The sequence below is a fragment of the Trachinotus anak genome, unplaced genomic scaffold, assembly GCF_046630095.1.
Source record: "Trachinotus anak isolate AG129_WGS33_773 ecotype Australia unplaced genomic scaffold, CSIRO_AGI_Tana_v1 ptg000003l, whole genome shotgun sequence".
NCBI classification, from domain to species: Eukaryota; Metazoa; Chordata; class Actinopteri; order Carangiformes; family Carangidae; genus Trachinotus; species Trachinotus anak.
This window is the reverse complement of record NW_027273854.1, coordinates 1,934,624-1,952,432: the sequence shown is the minus strand read 5'-3', so window position 1 is coordinate 1,952,432 and position 17,809 is coordinate 1,934,624. Positions and strand designations below refer to the sequence as shown.

At 41.8% G+C, this 17,809-nt stretch overlaps 1 protein-coding gene across 4 annotated transcripts in view; it reads right to left on the bottom strand.

Annotated features, from left to right (window-relative positions):
• LOC139610748 (RNA binding protein fox-1 homolog 3-like) overlaps positions 1-17,809 on the bottom strand; it is a 471,093-nt gene that overhangs the window by 82,646 nt on the left and 370,638 nt on the right. The window lies entirely within an intron of this gene.

Below are 17,809 nucleotides of genomic sequence, written 5' to 3'. Positions count from 1 at the left end.
TCTCTGGATTCTGTAAGAAAATCAAGTCAAGATTTCATTTATAAAGTCCAACTAATCACTAATTTGCTTCTTATTACCTTACAGTTTGTACAATATATGATGCCCTGTGTCTTCAGGTCCTTGAGCATGATGCTATGACCTGCCACCAAACAGGAATGAACGGGACAGATGAGTGAGCCGGTCACAAGTTCAGACTTGGTCCTCAGAGAATGATTGTTGTCATCTGGGAAGCATTTCCAGATTCTTGATTTGTCTTCAGTTGTTGATTCAAGCAGATCTGGCTCATTGATGGCTTTTTCTCCATTTAAATAAAACAAAAAAACAACCAAGACAACCAGAGCTCTGTAGGCAGGATTAAGAACAGGGATGTTATCTTCCTGTGCCAGAACCAGAATAATGGCACCAGGGAAAAATCGCCACAAAAATGGAGACAAAATGAGCCTGATGCAGCTGTACAGGGTGTTTAAGTCAGCTTAACGCTCAGATGTGTGTCTGTGGGCTGGAGGTAGGCTAACGAAACACTGAGCATAAGGCTTATGTGTTCCTTCTTTTCAAACCCTCCTCCTAGGAGGTGGGTTAACCATCAACAATCAGCTCGCTTAATTGCTGTGACCAGACATCCTCACCTGCATAGATCTTCAACCCCAAACTAACAGTAACAATTCTTGAATCAGCTTATATAAGAAATAAGAACTGCTCTTAGCAGGTGCCACCACAGGTTCTGTGTGCAGTGGAAATGACATTTACAGACAGGATATGTCAGATGCTACTGATTGGTTAGAGGTTGAAAAAAAAGATTTTGTTTCTTTGTCTTTCTGCAAGTGCAACTCAGAAGTCTCACCTTCTAAGTTTGGTGCTTTGACCACAATGACAATAATGAGGAGGCCCTGCTTGGGGAGACTCAGCACGACCACGGAGAGAATTAACTCGCTCTGGGACACTCCCTCTGCAGATTAAACAATTCCAAGCAAGCATCAGGGGGACGGCTGACCCCTAATTACACATTCACATTTTGTATTTCATGAACTCCACAGAAAGAACCCGACTAATAAAACATCCATAATTCAAATAAACGCTCAGCTCCACCGGCAGCCATCTTTATTGTGCCAGTGTAGAGTCTCGTTCCCGGATAAATCTCTGTTGACCGTCGCAGACATGTGACGTGGTTTAGGCTGAACAGTTTGGCGTTGCCTGCTTAAAGATGGGAATCCGTCTCCCTGCCTCCCCCTCCATGTGTTTTTCTGTCTCTCGCTCTTTTGCTCCCCCTTTTCGCTCTGTTAATAATTCAAATGAGCACTGCCAGATCACTCCCTTCAAAGAGAGTTGCTGGAATGTTCTCAACAGTGCCTTTTTCTTTTTGTCATGTGAAATCAAAGCCCTCAAACGCAGTAGAGATATCCTCAGTTACCTCCCCGCACGGCTTTTCTGCCAATTAAAGAAAGATCAACAACTGCTGCAAAGAAAACGCTCACAGTTGATCACCAAAAGAAAAAAAAAAAAAGTGATCTTAATCATCATCATCATCCTCATCATCAGTTTTGTCAGTGTCGCCCTTTGTCTTCCTCTGTTTCTTCCTTGCGGCGCAATCACCACATCGCTGTGGCGGCTGCGTAATAATCAGCATAATCATTATTACCACAATCACCATCATCATCACTGTCACTGTGGACTGTCACGTCTGTCTTCTGAGCCTGTGCTGCTGTCCTGCTATAGGCCAGGATTCACCCTCCAAGGCAGGACTTTAAATGTGTTTGATTGTCACTGAGTCTGAGTCTCTGTGTGTATTTGTGCAGGTGTGTACACATTTGTGTTGAGTCCTTTCTTTGAGATTCAGCTGATTTGAGGCATTACAAGCTTTTAAATCCGGTTTTTAATCTCCTCTCAGAAAACATCCACTAACACATCCGTCTTTGTGTGTGAGACACAGCTCGGCGTGACAGAAGATGTGGAGTGGTTCGTCTTTTGAGCCAGTGTTATTTTAATGTGCTCCTCAAAAAAAAAAAAAAAAAAGGTTGAAAGCAGCAGTTCTAGCAGTAAAAAGCCATCACATGCACTGGGAGCTCAGTCAGCAATAATCAAAGGCAATACAAGCAGCGACTAATGGGGCCCAAACGATTGGCAGTGCATTCCTGTTCTCCACTGTTTATCGTATGACCGCTGATCAATATAGCGCACTCGCACTAATCATCATAAGAGACGACTGTTTATTTCCCTTAACTCCCATCACTTCACTGACAGGGGAGGAAGAAGTATTCAGATCCTTTACTTAAGTAAGAGTATCAGTAACACAGTGTACAATAATATTCAAGCTAAAGTTATGTTATGTGAACGTACCAGAGGAGGCTGAGCCACAGAGGCACAGGACGCTGCCCCTCCTCTAATGTTCAGATCAAAATATACACAAGAGTAAGCGGTTGAAATAAACCGTCACCAAACCTCAGATCATTTATAAAAAGATTTTCACTAAATCACTATTTCACTAAAAATTGAATTTTACTTTACTCTGATTTCTTTTTTCTTTATTTGAAAAAAAAAATAAATTATTTTTATGGTGCAGTAGCTAGCTACGTACGTTAGCCACCGCAGCAGTTAGCTTGTTTTAAGACCCCCGATGGAATGCTAAGCTAACAGTGAGAATGGATTTGCACTGGAGGCGCGAGTACGTATGTTTCATCAGAAACATATATTGAAATGCAGTTATACACAGAGCAGAGTATTACAGTATATGCAATATTATATTTAACATTATTAGTATTATTACTGAATGTGTTCAACATTGTAGCTGGTTGACATGGAGTGAATATTAAGTACTTACATACTTTTAAATAGTTGAATCTATGAAAATAATGCATTTTATACAAAGACAATTATTTAATATGTAAAACCTTAATGCAAAATAGTACCATGGCACACTTAGATTTCTCCCAGTTTGCATCAATCATTAACAGAATATTTAGATCATGTTGTTGTGCTTCGTCAGCTCTTTTTTGTCATATTTTTGTTGTTTCTCAGTGACTTTTATTTCTACAATGTTGGGTTTTATCATGTATGTTCAACTTGTTACACTTATTTCTTTTTTAAGTGTACTTATTTTGGAAACCCCTACTGCCTTTAATTAGGAAGTCTTATATTGTATTATACTGACAATGAGGCTGAACCTTGAACCCCATAAAAAAGGTCCCAATCAGGGCTGCTATCCCTCCAGCAACCGTCCAAACCTAACAGAATTTTGACCAGACATCAAAACAACAAAAGAAAAAAAGTCTCTAATATGGTTTTATTGCCTACATTTGTCATGTTGGTTCAACCACTGAATCATATTTCCTGTGAATTTTACTTCTCAAGCCCTGTTTGTAAACCCTCTCCACTCTGCCAGGAATAAAACCCTCGTGGGGAAACACTGAAGGTTTAATTTTTTTTAAGTTAACTTACTGCCTAAAAGTATAATGAATTTAAATATAAATTAAAATATATAAATAAACAGTAATATGGAAACATGTTTAAGAATGTAGACTCTTCAGGACATGAAACATACTGAGGAGATGAGCTTCGTGTCTTCATGAAGGTGCAGTAAATGACTCTGTTACCTTCCACCCCTGCACAGTGCACTTCACCATGGACACAGCTCCCCCATCAGGACCACCAGAGTTTGAACAACACAATCATGCTAGAAGAGGGATTATATAATATTATGCACAGACCCAAACTTTGCAAATTTGTATGAAAGTAAAGATGGAACTTGGACTCCGTCATTAGAGTATAATTAGCCCATCTGAGCCCTGTATGATCAGTTGTAGCAGGGTTGTAGAGGAGTTTGTAGAGTCTGAAGGAGAGCAGTTTGGTTCCCCTGCCCCCCCTCCACCCTCACTGGACGCCTAGCCAAGACCTCTGGAGACGCGCTCAGAGGAAAACAAAGCAGCAGTGTTTGGTGCTGGTGGATTCTGTTGAGAAGCAGCGAGGCCTTTGGAGGGGCACCCTTGAAGTGCCCCTCTGACAGGCTTCCTCATTATCTGGCATCTCCAGAGTGCCAGCCAACCCCGCTGTAGAAGAGGGGGCACGAGGACGCCTGGATCAGCCAGCCCTGGGGGTAGTCAAAGAGGGGAGGGTTGTGCTCTCACTAAAGGTCCGCTGATTACATCTCAGGCCCAGAGCTTCAGGGATCCCCGTTAATTAAAGGTTGTGTCATATCTGTTAGAGATAACAAACCTATGCAGCTCATCTTTTTTTTTTTTAAATCAGGGAGTCCATTTTAAAGACTTCCCTCCTCCCCTTTCATATCTGTGCTTTCCAGCATCATGTCAGGTTGCAGGCTTGGTCTGCATTCAAGGCTGACCAGCTTTCTGCACCCAGAGGAGATGGTTCCTGTTTAACCTGCCCTCACCCATCTCAGCATGCCAGCGGTGTTGTGGAGGCATCAGGGATCCTTTGTCTGGAGGCATAATTAAAGCTCTCGTTCATTATTTCTTCACTTTGAGCGCAGATCTGAGTAATTAGGAGGCAGTGCCACAGGAGGGGGGGGGGGGGGGGGGGGGCTGGAGGTTTCATGGAAGCACATACACACACACAAGAAAAAACACACACACAATCACGTGTCTGCACTCATAAAAACCAGAAGAAAGTGTGCCTGAAGACACACACGGGAAAAAAAGCACTTGTTCAATCTTAGCACTAAATGAGCCGCATTCATCTCCCACCTATCTTTGGATGCCAATATCTGGCACCGAGTGAAGCATGCTCTTTCTCCCCTCAAAGCTGTCATGTGCTAATACATTGATTAAGAATTTTGATTAAATGGACAGTTAAGGGAGGAACTGCAAGAGTGATCTGCAATCCATGCCTCCATTGGACGCTGGGATACGATGTGGAGTCCTGGATTTTGCTGCGTTTGGAGCTCAGGCACTTGCTTCTCTAATGGATTTTGAAACAGAGCTTGGCTTTTATATGGTGTCATTCATCCTCATATGTTTTCGCCTGCCGCGTCTCACAATCACTGCTTCTTTATGGCAAACTAATGCACCCAGTGCTAAGATCAGCAGGTTGGCTCTGGCCATCGCTCACTGAGCCCCGGCCAGATATTAGGACGTTTCAAAAGCTTCCATCGGAGGAGGCAGAGCAGAAGCCGAGGGGCACTGACTCTGCCTCCCACATCGTCATATATCAACCCACCATGCCACACCGTCTACACCCAAAACACACACACACACACACACACATACACACACACTGAGCTACTGCTCCTCCTGCTGCTTTGACAAGAAAGGAAAGGAGGGGGGTGATGGAGCTTTATGGCGGTGACAGTCAACGTCAATACATTGAACGTTTTACCACCCTCTCTTCCAAAGGTCTGGCTTGCTCGTGGTTACGGCCAGGGGGTGTGTGATAGTCCTAGGTGGTGGGCGGAAGACAGGGAAGGGGTTTTGTTGAGGCATGGTGGGAGACAACAAACGGGGGCGATGGCTCATGCCCTGTTAGCCCTCTAGGCCGAGAGAGGCTATGATAGAGAGAGAGCTGACAGGGCAGAGGGACGACCGAGCATGGAAATCACATCAGATCAATGATGAAAAATTCAGTGGCGGCAAGAGTCGCTCTTGGGGACGATGTCACATGGTACATGTAAGCATGTGACTGCTGGATGTACATGGGGAGGCTAATGTGTCACCCAGCTAATATGCATTTGCTCATTTTGTCTTCCAGGGGTGGAGCAGTTGGTTAGAAATGAGCTTAATGGCAGGAAGGATGTAAATACAAAGGGCATGTTTGTAGAGCTATGCTCGTATATGTATACTTTAAAATTACAGCTTCTCTCTTGGGCAACGAATATTATTCTCTGTCTCTAAACCCCCAGCAAAAAATAAATAACATCACCACCTACACATAACATGTCAAAATCATCCATGTGAATTCTTGGCGCTGATGTTGCTTCAGACTAACACCACTAACACTAGTCCCCCAATACAGTTAGATAAATATGATATCAAAATATATTATGTTGTTGTAAACTTCCACAAGCACAACATTTTCTTTCTGTAATTCCAGAGGAAGAGATGGCACAGGGCTGCAGTGAACTGCTGAACAGCAGACTCATGACTTTTTCATAGACACGTCCCTTTCTGCCTTTTGTTGATCTTACCTTCAAGTAGAGCTAGAGATTCAATGATATATAGAAGGACTATACCTTGAGCTGATACAGAGGGAGCCTTCCCTGTAATAACCCTACAGTACAAGACCTTTGGGGGCAAAGTTGCAAATCTTGAGGAAAGTTATGGATTCACAGAATTTTTTTTATCAAGACAAGGTGATTGAAGCAAAAGTCAACTTAATATACTTTACATTACATTAGACAGTAAGAAAACCAGAGCCAAACCACAGACATACCATAAATTGCAATGTCTCTTTAGGCTGCAAAGCTTTACTGTAGAGGATTTCTTCAAGTACCTGACATATTGATTTTCTGAATTAGCCAAAAAAAAAAAAAAAAACAAAACCCAGACATTTCTATGTAGTTATGCCATCTGTAATTGATTTTCAACTTAATTTTTTAGCTTCTCTGTGATATATTGATTAATATTTCATATATGCTATCATATAGCATGATAGAAAATGTTATTGATGTTGCCCATGTTGCTGCAGTAACGTCTGTGCAGGCTATTCTAATTTAGCCTTAACTCTACACTTATATCCAGACCAGCAACTATCTGCATGTAGGAATCAATCCTGCCATATATAGCAAGGTCAGTGAAGCATTTTGTTCATTTTTATAACCCACAAGTGCAAGAACACACACACACGCACACAACTAAGCATTATTGTAATCTATGCTAAGTTTAGTACCGATCAATAAGTCAGGCCAATGTTCTCAGGTCCAGTCCTCAGAGTCCAGAGTACTGCTGCCTCTCTCGTCTGCCACCTAGTTAATTGCATTCCCCTGATGTCCACGGCTTAAATCAGTCCCTCATTCAACAACCAGAGTGGAAACTACCTGGCAGCAGAGACAACCAGCGGTGCTCTGGGACCTCGGCACCGAGAGTGAAGATACCTGACAGGATGTGCTGTTTGACAGACACATTACACATATCAGGTGTTCCTTATAGCCAAAATGTCCCACAATTCAAATCTATCCAAAGCAATCATTCTCCGAATCCACCACCCTGGTGCAGTTCAGGTTTCATTGACGTTCTGTACAAAGAAGCAGCCCTGACCATAATGGCTGCAGCCCAAAGCGAAGTCAATTACATAGATTGGTGCGGTGACATAAAGTGTATTCCATTTGGGAGCAGATTGGTCACACCCAGTAATGTTCCCTTCCAGCAGACATACCTTTGACCATTACTCTAAACAGGCAGTTGGGGAACCAGAGACCTATTTCCCACAACTGTGAATGCCGGTGTGTCTCCCAGAGGGGTCAGGGGTTCACGCTGCAGCTACCACTCTCTCATATTTAGCAGCGGCAGGTGAGAAATGGTACATCAATACTGCCAGACACACGGGGGCTACAGCGGCCTCCAGCACACACATATCATATCAGAACAGAGCGGAGGAAACCACAGCCGGGCCACGAGGTGTCAGGAAATGAGTGAACGTGGGCGTCTGTAGCTGTGTAGCTATTAGCATCAAAAACACCTCGACTACTTGTGTTAAATGTGTATTTGTTGGATCTTAAAACATTATCGGTGTGGTTTCAGTCACTCCTCAGTGTTTTCAGTGAGTCAATTGTATTGTGGAGACAATTGGTTGCCTCAGTTTCAAGCTGTTCATGTTTCTCCATCTGAAGACCACATTACCCATAAACCACGCTATTACTGGTCACTGGAAGGATAATACCATTTGTCTTTCTGCCTTATTACATTACAAGGGTAAAAGCCAAACACTCTTTGGTTCCGGCTTCATGAATTTGCCAAATTATTATTCAAATTACTTTTTGATTGTTTTGAAAGGAAATTAGCAGATTAATTGATAAAAAAAATCATTAGTTGTCAGTCAAATGAGTTACTGTCAAGTTTGTTTCTTATTTGTCAGATAAGCTGTATACGACATGCAGTGACAGCACCTCTTCTGGATAACAACAAATATAAACCAAACCTTTCCAACAAACAGGAAATATGTTGCCATGGATACCGTGACTTAAGCTGCGGGCTTCAACTTGAGCCTCGTGGAAAATTAAATGCACTTAAATAGCTATTTTAACTTCCTGTTAACTTCCTTCCATCTATGACCATTTAACCTTCCCATGAGCCTCAGGACATTTTTCAAACAGCAGTGCCAAAGTCCAGGCTAAAGACTAAAGGTGACTGAGCTTTTCCATCAGAGTCTGGAGGCTGAGGACATTGCAGTGGCTAAATCAGTGGCTTCCTCTCAAAAACCATTTGTTCCAAAAAGCCTTTTCATAAATCTTACTGTTGAATGTTTTATGCAGCTTTTTTTTTTTCCTATCAGTGTCTTTTTTGTTACGATGCCTGTTTGGTAAAAGCCTGTGTTTTCAGAAGTGCTACTTAAATAGAGACTCTAAATATAAAGTGTGTGTGGGTGTGTGCCTCTGTCCCACTCCCTGCGTGTTTCCCTCAGTGTTGTATCTCTGTTGGTGTGTCTCTGGCTGTAAATGCATTTTGTGTGTGGACACCTGCCAGCCTATAAAACCCTCCTGTGTAGCATGAAGTGCCCGGAGCGTCTGCTGTTGTTACCTAAGATCCAACCCTGCCCTCTGACCACATCACCGGCAGCAAACAACAATGACCCTGCCACCTCCTGCATTCTCTCCATTCCACCGCCATCATAACGTAGCTTCAGGGACTCTCGCACTGACACAGATTTTCCACGGACATCTGCCCTGGAACGATGGCGGCTCCAAGAGAAAGAGTTTAAGAAAATCTGCCCAAAGGAGGTGGAAGAAATGTGGGCGTAATATCTGAGTGGGAGTCATGAATGTAATATACTGAACCAAAATGCTGCGATCCCTGCTCAATATTTTAAAAGATATCTGGTTTTAATGCCGCCCTTTTGAGGGCATAATATCAGTGGTTCCAATGGAAAATGTTTAAGTGTCAAACTCTGCCAGGCACAGATCTGTGAGAAAGAAAATTACAAACATACATATATACACGTGAAGGTGTCATACAGGCAAATGTTGGAGCACAGCACCCTCAGCGAGAGGGATTGTTTTTCCTGGTCATGCATGTCCATTGTGATCAGTCATGCTCATGTTGCTGTATTACTTCCTGTGATGCTCACTCGCTCTTTCCCTAATGCTTCTTTTTTCTCCAGCCTCTAAATGCTATCTGTCAGTAGGTGTTGCAGGACTGATAGAGGCTCGTCTGTTGCCTTTCTCATTACAGCGGGAGAGACAAAAACCCAGCGAGCGCGGTAACCTTTCATGGAGACAGAGGGAGGGAGGCATCCACACAGAGCCAGCACCTCCGTCTACTTGACATAACCCTATTACCGCTTCCTTAATTTGTCCCGCCGTGACAACTCGCAGCTAAAGAAACGGTTAAAAGAATGAGTGAACAAAAGCTGCATTGCATTATGGGGGGATGGAAGAGGGAGGGAGTTGTTGAGGGTTGAAGACAATGGGGAGGCTGAGCTGATGCATCAGCCACATTGGATCATTTCTAAAACGCCACACATTATCCGGAGGTGGGCCCCGACATACTCCACTAAACTGATCGCTCTCTGGCTCCACTGAACGGGCTCCTCTAAAAAAATAAAAACATCTTGTTGCTCAGTATTTTAACTTTTCACACATCTGCGGTGTGGAGGCCTAAAAATGCAGCCTCGCTGATCTGATCAACTTCCTCTTCATCAAAAGAATTTGTCAACAGTTTACATGAGCACAGTTTGAAAAAGGTGATAATCTTTTATTCTGTTTGGCCTTGTTTCCCTTTACTTTTGTTAAATGTAATAATGTTTCTTCCCTCATTTAATATTTACAAACACCCAGGCTCTAAAGAAGCCTTCAGCGCTTCCTCTTTGTTTCCTAAATCTGTTTGTACAAAATATGATCAAAGCTGCGCACAGACCGAGTGTACTTCGACGTGAACATGGCAACACCTCAGAAATAACTAAATGACTGGCAAAATGAGTAACAGCTTCAAAATGGCTGATAATAATAATAAGAGCCGCTGAAGTACGAGCTCAGTGAAAGTGCCAGACACTCAGACAAATGTGACACTAAATCCTGCATTTGGCACATCCTAAGTAAACAAAAGTGTTGATAAAAGGAAGCCAAAGCAATCATCTTTTGTGCGCAAAATTTGCAAAAAAAAAAAAAAGGATCTTCTGTTCTGTCTTCTTTTGTGCCAACCCAACGTTTCAGCTCAGGCAGCTCACTTAGAGTCTCAACTCAAAGACAGACAGTTCTCTGTAATCACACACAACTGGCCTCAACTAATGAGCTGCGATGCTTCAAACTAATGTATGTTGAAATAATCAATAATAATAATGTATAACAATCTGATCTCACAAAAGACTGAATTAATCCAAAAACAGCTCCTGAAGGTGGGTGTTTTGAGATCATGTGATTTCAGTAACTAAACACATGTAAACTGTTTAAAGTTTCTCTCCAGATGTGTTTTCAATGTTGTAAAAATCCTCTGCTGTGCTTTACATTTTGTTTAACGTGGTTTTCCTGCATAAAATGTGGAAAAAGAAAAACTGGTCTGAAGCGCATCTTCTCTGAGTTCCTCATTGAGAAACCTGGATCAGGCCTTGGCCCCGCCCACCACCTGCTGGCTCCAGGTGTCCAGGTGAAAGAGCAGAGAGGATGAAGATGTTAGAGGAGGAAACATCAGAGAGACTCAGCCTCATGTTGGAGCCTCAGTCAGACCCAGACTCAGATGAGGAGTCTGTTGAGACCAGAATCAGAGACTAGCAGACGGATCAGAAGCACAGTTAGCATCTTTGATTTGTTCATGTTGTTTGTTAGCTTGTAACTGGCAGTGGCTGACACAGTGTTAGTGGTTGTGCTAATGCTAACTCTGGTTCTCTGTACTGACAAGATACCAGGTTTATTTAGCCCCGCCCCCTGTCCCTACAAGTTGACATGATTGGTTCATCAGGTTCTATGACGTATGAATCCCTGTCTGAATCTGTTTTTATGAGACTGTCATTAGTTCACTGCAGTTCAAGGTGGAAAATAGATAATTTCACTCATCATATGTCTTTATTTTATAAAAACATCATGTGGATGTTAATGAGGTTAAACACTTGATTTTCATAGGAGGGGGTCTTTGATGCTTCCACTCTTATACTTTTTACACCACAATTCATTTATTCAAAGGGGGTAGTGCATAATACAGACTATTATATTCAACAATATTCAATAAAGTAACAAGAAGAGCACAATACTTTCTCCTCATTTATCCTAAATCACCAGTGCAGTCAGTTATAGAACATTAAAGACCAATTTGGATAAACCTACCAAGTTACCAAGTTAATTTAAACATAAAACATATGATCGTCTAACAAAACAATGCATGTTTAGAGACTGAACTACCCAACTGCATATAAAGTAGGTAAAATTAGCCACCCCGGAACTGCTACAAATGCTGTTGAGCTTTTTAATGCATCAGAAACACTAATCCGATAATCCAAACATCATGATGTAATTCTGATCAATGCATAATTTTACATTCGCAGCTTAAAGGATCAGGCTGGCGCTGTTCTTTATTTTCTTACTGTCCAGGTACGCAATAGCGAAACGATATGAAAAGTCCCAGATTCGCAAGTTGAAGGCATTGGTTCCTCAGGTTTGTGACGCATGAAACCATAGCTGTTTGAATCTTCTTTTTTTTTTCACTACAGCTCCAAGGTGGAAATATTCAGCCATGGTGTTGACTGTTTATTTCACTTATGATATGTCTTTTATGAATAAAAAACACCATACATACATGTTAATGAGATTAAAACATTGATTTCCATTGGAGGGGGTCGTCTTTGACTCTGAGGAATAAGATTTATATCAGGCTTGTGAGGACCCACACAATCAGTATTTGTTGGTAGAAAACATTGAGTGTTGGTTTTGATATGTTCAGGGCATTTATTGACCCTGAGAAAAATACAGACTGTAAGAAGAATTTTGAATGGAGAACTTTCACTTCTACAATGTGGTACTAGTACTTTCTCTTAAGTAAAAGAGGTGAATATGTCCCTCACTACAGTGTTTTATTTATCTAGTAGCAGCAGTAGTGGCCTGTTTTGAAGTTTTATGTGGGGGAAAAACAAAAAGAACTGGGTAGAAGAATATTTAATAACGGCTTCTGTGGCTAAAGAGACAGACAAAAGACTTTTTGTGCACAGGAGATAACTTCCTCTGCTTCAAGCCTGGACTCCAGCAAGCAGCTGTTTTGCAAGCAGCCTGTCACGTTCGAGAGAAGCGTGAAGTAGAGACACACCAAATTAAAGTGTTGTTTAGAGGATATTGGAGAGTGTGTGTCTTCCACAGTCAAGGGGCCGGCTTGGGGGCCACGGCCTTAGTGTTGGCGACCCTCGTGGTTCGGGCTGATCTCTCTCCCTCTCTCTGGCCTCTGATCGGGGCTGCAGCGGTGGCAGCCATGGGTTCAACACCTGAGCGCGGGAGCTGTCTGTGTAGAGAGATTAAAGGGCCTGTATCGATCCACAAGAGCTCATGCATTTTGCATGAGGGAGACATTGTCAAAGAGGCGTCTCAGATTTAAAAAAAATAGCAGAGAGTTCTAGAAAATATGCTGAACTCTGTGAAAAATCTTAATGTTGAAGTGTTATGCATGTAAACTCGCCTTTATATATTGGATTGTCCATGAACTCTCATCGACCCAAGATATTACTCGTTTTTCATTTCTTCTCCCCCTTGCGCCCCTTCACACCATCGTCTTCTTCTCTGCCTCAATTTTTTATTTATTTTTTTGGTGGTTGAGGTTGTAATGTTGGAGTCAGAATGTGAAAAACAAGCCTCCCGAAAAAGAAAAGAAAAAGAAAAACTGGCAGCCAGAGAGTGTCTAATGGCGGCAGTGAGTCCGTTGGAGAATTCTCAAGTAGAGTGTGAATTATTTAGAATGTGTGGCTAGTGTGCAGAGCATGAAGCCACCCCGCCCGGCAACCGCCAGGCAGAGTGGCCGAGAGGATTCAGTGTGCAACAAACATTTGCCCGTCTGAGGTCTTCATTTCTCCTGATCGCCATCAGTTTGGTGGAGTGAGAGATGGAGGTTGGGCTTTAAGGAGAGAAACCGACGGGGAGATTTTACAGCCGAGAGAAAAACTGAAAGGGTTTCTTTTCTACAAAGCAGTCATTTGTGTATTTCTGCCAAAACAGAAAGTGCAGCACAGAGAACTCACTTTGACCCATTTACAGCTCCCATGATGCAACTGATTATTCATCATCAACATTTCATGCAGGTCATCATGCATGTTTAAAGGCACGCCACTGTACTGTACTGAAGACACCCCCCCTCCCAACCCCCTACCGCACAGTCTGAGAGCCCCTTAGAGCCTCCTTATCCTGCAAGCACATGTCAATCTCACCTGAACGACCCCCGATAACAAGACAAAAGCAATCAATCTCTGATATTGGCCGGGTGGGAGAGTCGGGGATAACACAGACACTATCAGTGAACACCAACAAAGACAGAGATTTTCTGTGCGAGGATGATTAGAAACACGGCGGCTGCTGTGACACGCTGATCTGCAGCAGTTAAACAGAGGCGGCTGTCATCGCTGGCAAATGATGGCGCCGAGCACCGATAGAGGAGATGGCATCTAGGTGTGTGTGTGTGTGTGTGTGTGTGAGGATCAGAAGGGTTGTGTTGATGCAAAACAAAGCAATGCTTTGTACACACACACACACACTGAGGCAGGGCCTCATACATGGAAACATCCAGGCGAGTCAATGAAAAACACACACATACACTGAACTGCAGGCTGCATGAGCACAGCAGTTTGGTTCAACCTGTTCAGGCTTTTCAGTGTTTCAACTTTCATCTTTTTTTTTGGATTTAAGTTGTAACTCAGAATTTTAGTCTTGATAAACAAGAAGGAAACACATAAATAAGATGGAAGATTATTGTGACAGTGAAACGCTACAACCTGCAGTGCTGTGGGCTTTAAACAAAGAATTAATTCACTTAAAAATGTCCAATGATTAAATGAAAAGTCCATAGACATAAAATTGAGTGCAGGTTCTCCAGACTGTTTTATTGCTACTGTGGTCAGCAAACTAACCTTCATCATACTGACACCAGGCAGCGCCACATGTCTGACGTGTGGAGTAGGACTGCACCCAATGATTATTTACACTACCGCTTATCTGTCTGATGAACCAATTAATACTTTGGAATATAAAATGTCAGAAAGTAGAGGATAATGATGACTTCATTCAGAGGAAGAAATATTTTATTGAATATCTCAGCTGACTTTTGATCAGCTATTTGTTTTTAAGGGAGTATTGGTCCTTTTCCTTTCTTCACTGTGGCCACATTAAAGATAGAGAATTGTGTTTTGACAGAACTGTGTCATGTAGGTGCAGCGTCTTTATAAAAATCTCTTTCACACATGGACATGAAGAACTAGGATCCTAATCTGTAACTCCCAACAGACCAGCTGCTCTCCTGCTGTAGTCGTTCTGTAGCCAGTTGTACACAGTATCTCCTGCAGTCAAACTGCAGTCACGTGTAAGAAGTAATCGTATGACAACAGCTAGAACACAGAGTAAACCGCACAAACATAGATAAAATAACTCTTATGTCCATGCGTCTGAGGCCCTGGTGCATGCTGGGGGGTTTTCCTACACACCCACCTCAACACACAACAATGTAAATGCAACAAACTTAATTTTATTTATTTCATTTATATATTTTATTTTATTTAAAAGGGACCATATGCAGCTTCAACATAAATGTCACCATTTGGCGGCCCGGTTGTCGAGTGGTTAGGGCACGCTCTTAGCAGGCAGTCACCGGTTCGATTCCCGATCGGTCCGACTCTTTCCTGCATGTCATTCCCCTCTCTCTACCCCCTTTCCTGTCAGTCTCCACTGATCTATCATAAAGGCACAAAAAGCCAAAAAAAAAAAAAAAAAAATGTCACCATTTGATGCGATGCAGCAGATTATAGCTTCAAGCTAATTAACATCTGCAGGCCCTGGGCAGGTCACAGCAGAAAACCTAAACTTGTAACAAAGACAACATACAGTATACAAAAATAACAGCACACAACAAATATTAAATCAACAAGACATAGTTCAAAACTACACATAAATAATACAGAAGGAAACTACACACAGCAGCACAGAACAAATGTATACTTTTCATGATCAGATATCAAATATTAGGTTGTTCCGAGAAAGAAACTGTAATATTTACCATCCACCAGCAACTTAATCTCACCTCAACTATACTATAACTATAATTTTTGGTTCTATAAGAATGAATAAATAATTCACTCTTTTCAGTGCATATGAAAATCATCATCAGGCTTCTTATTCATTAATATCTTGGGCTTTGATTCACAACTAACAGTTTCAACACAAATCCTAAATATATTCCAAAATGGCCCCTACAGCAGCCATAAAGGTGCAGCTACATGCACCGCTGCAGACTGAACATGCAGGTTGTGTGAGGGTAATTTTCCAACATCAAAAATCAAAGCATTTAAGTAGATTGTACACAAGCACGTCTCTGAAGCTTGATCTTACTAATCTACAAATGGCTTCTTGTTATTAAACTGCTAATTCAGAGGATTAAAGGATCCATGAGAACACAATCCCCTTTACTTCCTTTCCAGGGTATGCTGAAGGTGGCTTAAATATTAATTAAGCACACACACACACACACACACACACACACACACACACGTTGGCCCATATGCACACACATGCAGCAGAGTGTATACAGTCCTCCCTTTGCTCAGGACTAAGTTTGAATATCTGGGAGTTTCTTTCTTTCTTTGTCTCATTTTGTCAAGCTGCTCCTCCTTTTTTTTTTTCTCTAAAACCTCAGTTTCTCTCAATCACAAACACACACCCAGAAAACTTGACACTTACTCTCACACACACTCACACACACACACACACACACACACACACACACACACACACACTCACAAGCCTATTTTCATATCGCAGACAACCATATCTTACTGATTAATTCCTTTCATTCTTTTTTTAGGATGCTCAGTGCTGTCATTTCCGCACTCCTCTCCTCTCACATCACCCCAAAATCCTTATTTGACTTTTTCTTTTTTTTTTGTGCCACAGTGGTTCAGGATGAGGAAATAAACTCTGGTTGAAGAGCACAGCACAGTGCTCATGTGTGTCAGGAGATTTCACAGGCTTATGCAACCCAAACTCCGAGTAAGAACACACCTGTATGTTGTTCTGGGCAGTGAGCGATTTACTTTGTGGCTTGTTCCTGTTTTATTTTCCGCTTGTTCAAAACATGCTGCATTCAGATCACAGCTCATTGCGGATTCATAAAGGATTCATGTTATGTGGAGAATCTAACGTGTAGCCACAAGATTTGGATCTTTCCACCCCCATCTGAAAACATGGTATTTCCATTTTGGAAAGAAGAAACAATCTAAATCATTTTTATTGTAGCAGATCTCTAACATAAAAAGGACTTGGGCTAAAAAAATGTGCTCATTTTGTCAGCCAAGGCTTTGCCAGCTCCTTTCTAAAGTACTGTAAATTTTTTGAGTTTCTTTTTTCCTGATTAATATCTTGTTTCCACATTTTTCAAACAGCACAGATCTCATTTTTTGATTTAATCAGTTATATATAGCACATTACACATTATATATAGTACATTAAGACTGACACTAATAATACATTTTGACATGCTTGTCTTGCTGATGCTGCACAAACTGCTGATAATGTGGCTTTACACGGTGCATCGCTGCCTCCACATTAAATGAAAAGTTAAATTATGAACCAATCTATTTCTGATTTTAACAACATCCTCCAACGACACATTATTTTAAGTGTTCCTGTTAAAAAAAAAAAAAAAAGAAGCCATTATGAATATGAAACACCTCAAATTATTGTAATATCCTGATGAAAAGGAAAAGTTCATCTCATCCAATTCCTCCCGGTCCTAAAACGGAGACAGTAAATTGACATCAAGTGTCAACCATGTAAAAGTCAAAGAGTCAAACCTGCGCCACAGTCCAGAGAGAATGTACTGGGGCCAGCATGAAAAAAAAAAAAAACTACTCACAGCAGATCACATTACCTGCCTTTTTCACTGAAATAAGCAGTGTAATTTATCCTGACCTTTTTAGATTACTATGAATGTGCTGTCTGTGTAATTTTAACTGAAGTCCTCAGCAGCTTTGCTGGTCTGGAAACACTCGGCTGTGAAACCCGAGGAAAGCGGCGGCTGATGGAATCAGTGGGCTGATGCCACTGGTACAGTCATGATACAATACCAAACAAACACTGAGGGAGCGCCTGACTTTCACTGCTGTTAACACACAGCTCATCATCATCATCATCATCATCATCATCATCATCATCACAAGAGATTCACCTTCAGAGTCTGTGCTCCAGTTGAGGCTGACTCCTCACCTTCTTCTCCTGACAGCTAATAACAAAAGTAGACGCCTGTTTTAGCTGTGACAAGTGTTTCAGGATTAGAATTTCATTCCTAATGGGTTCTCTGGTAACGGTTTAATTCACTACCTATGCGATATCAATTCCATTATAATCTCATTAAGCTATTGCACACTGAGGTGATTTCGAATGAATGTGAAACAGCCAACCGTACGCTCCCCTCTAATTGAGCAATACTTTTTATTCATTATTATTGCCCATTATTAAATTAATGAACTTAATGGACTTATTTTC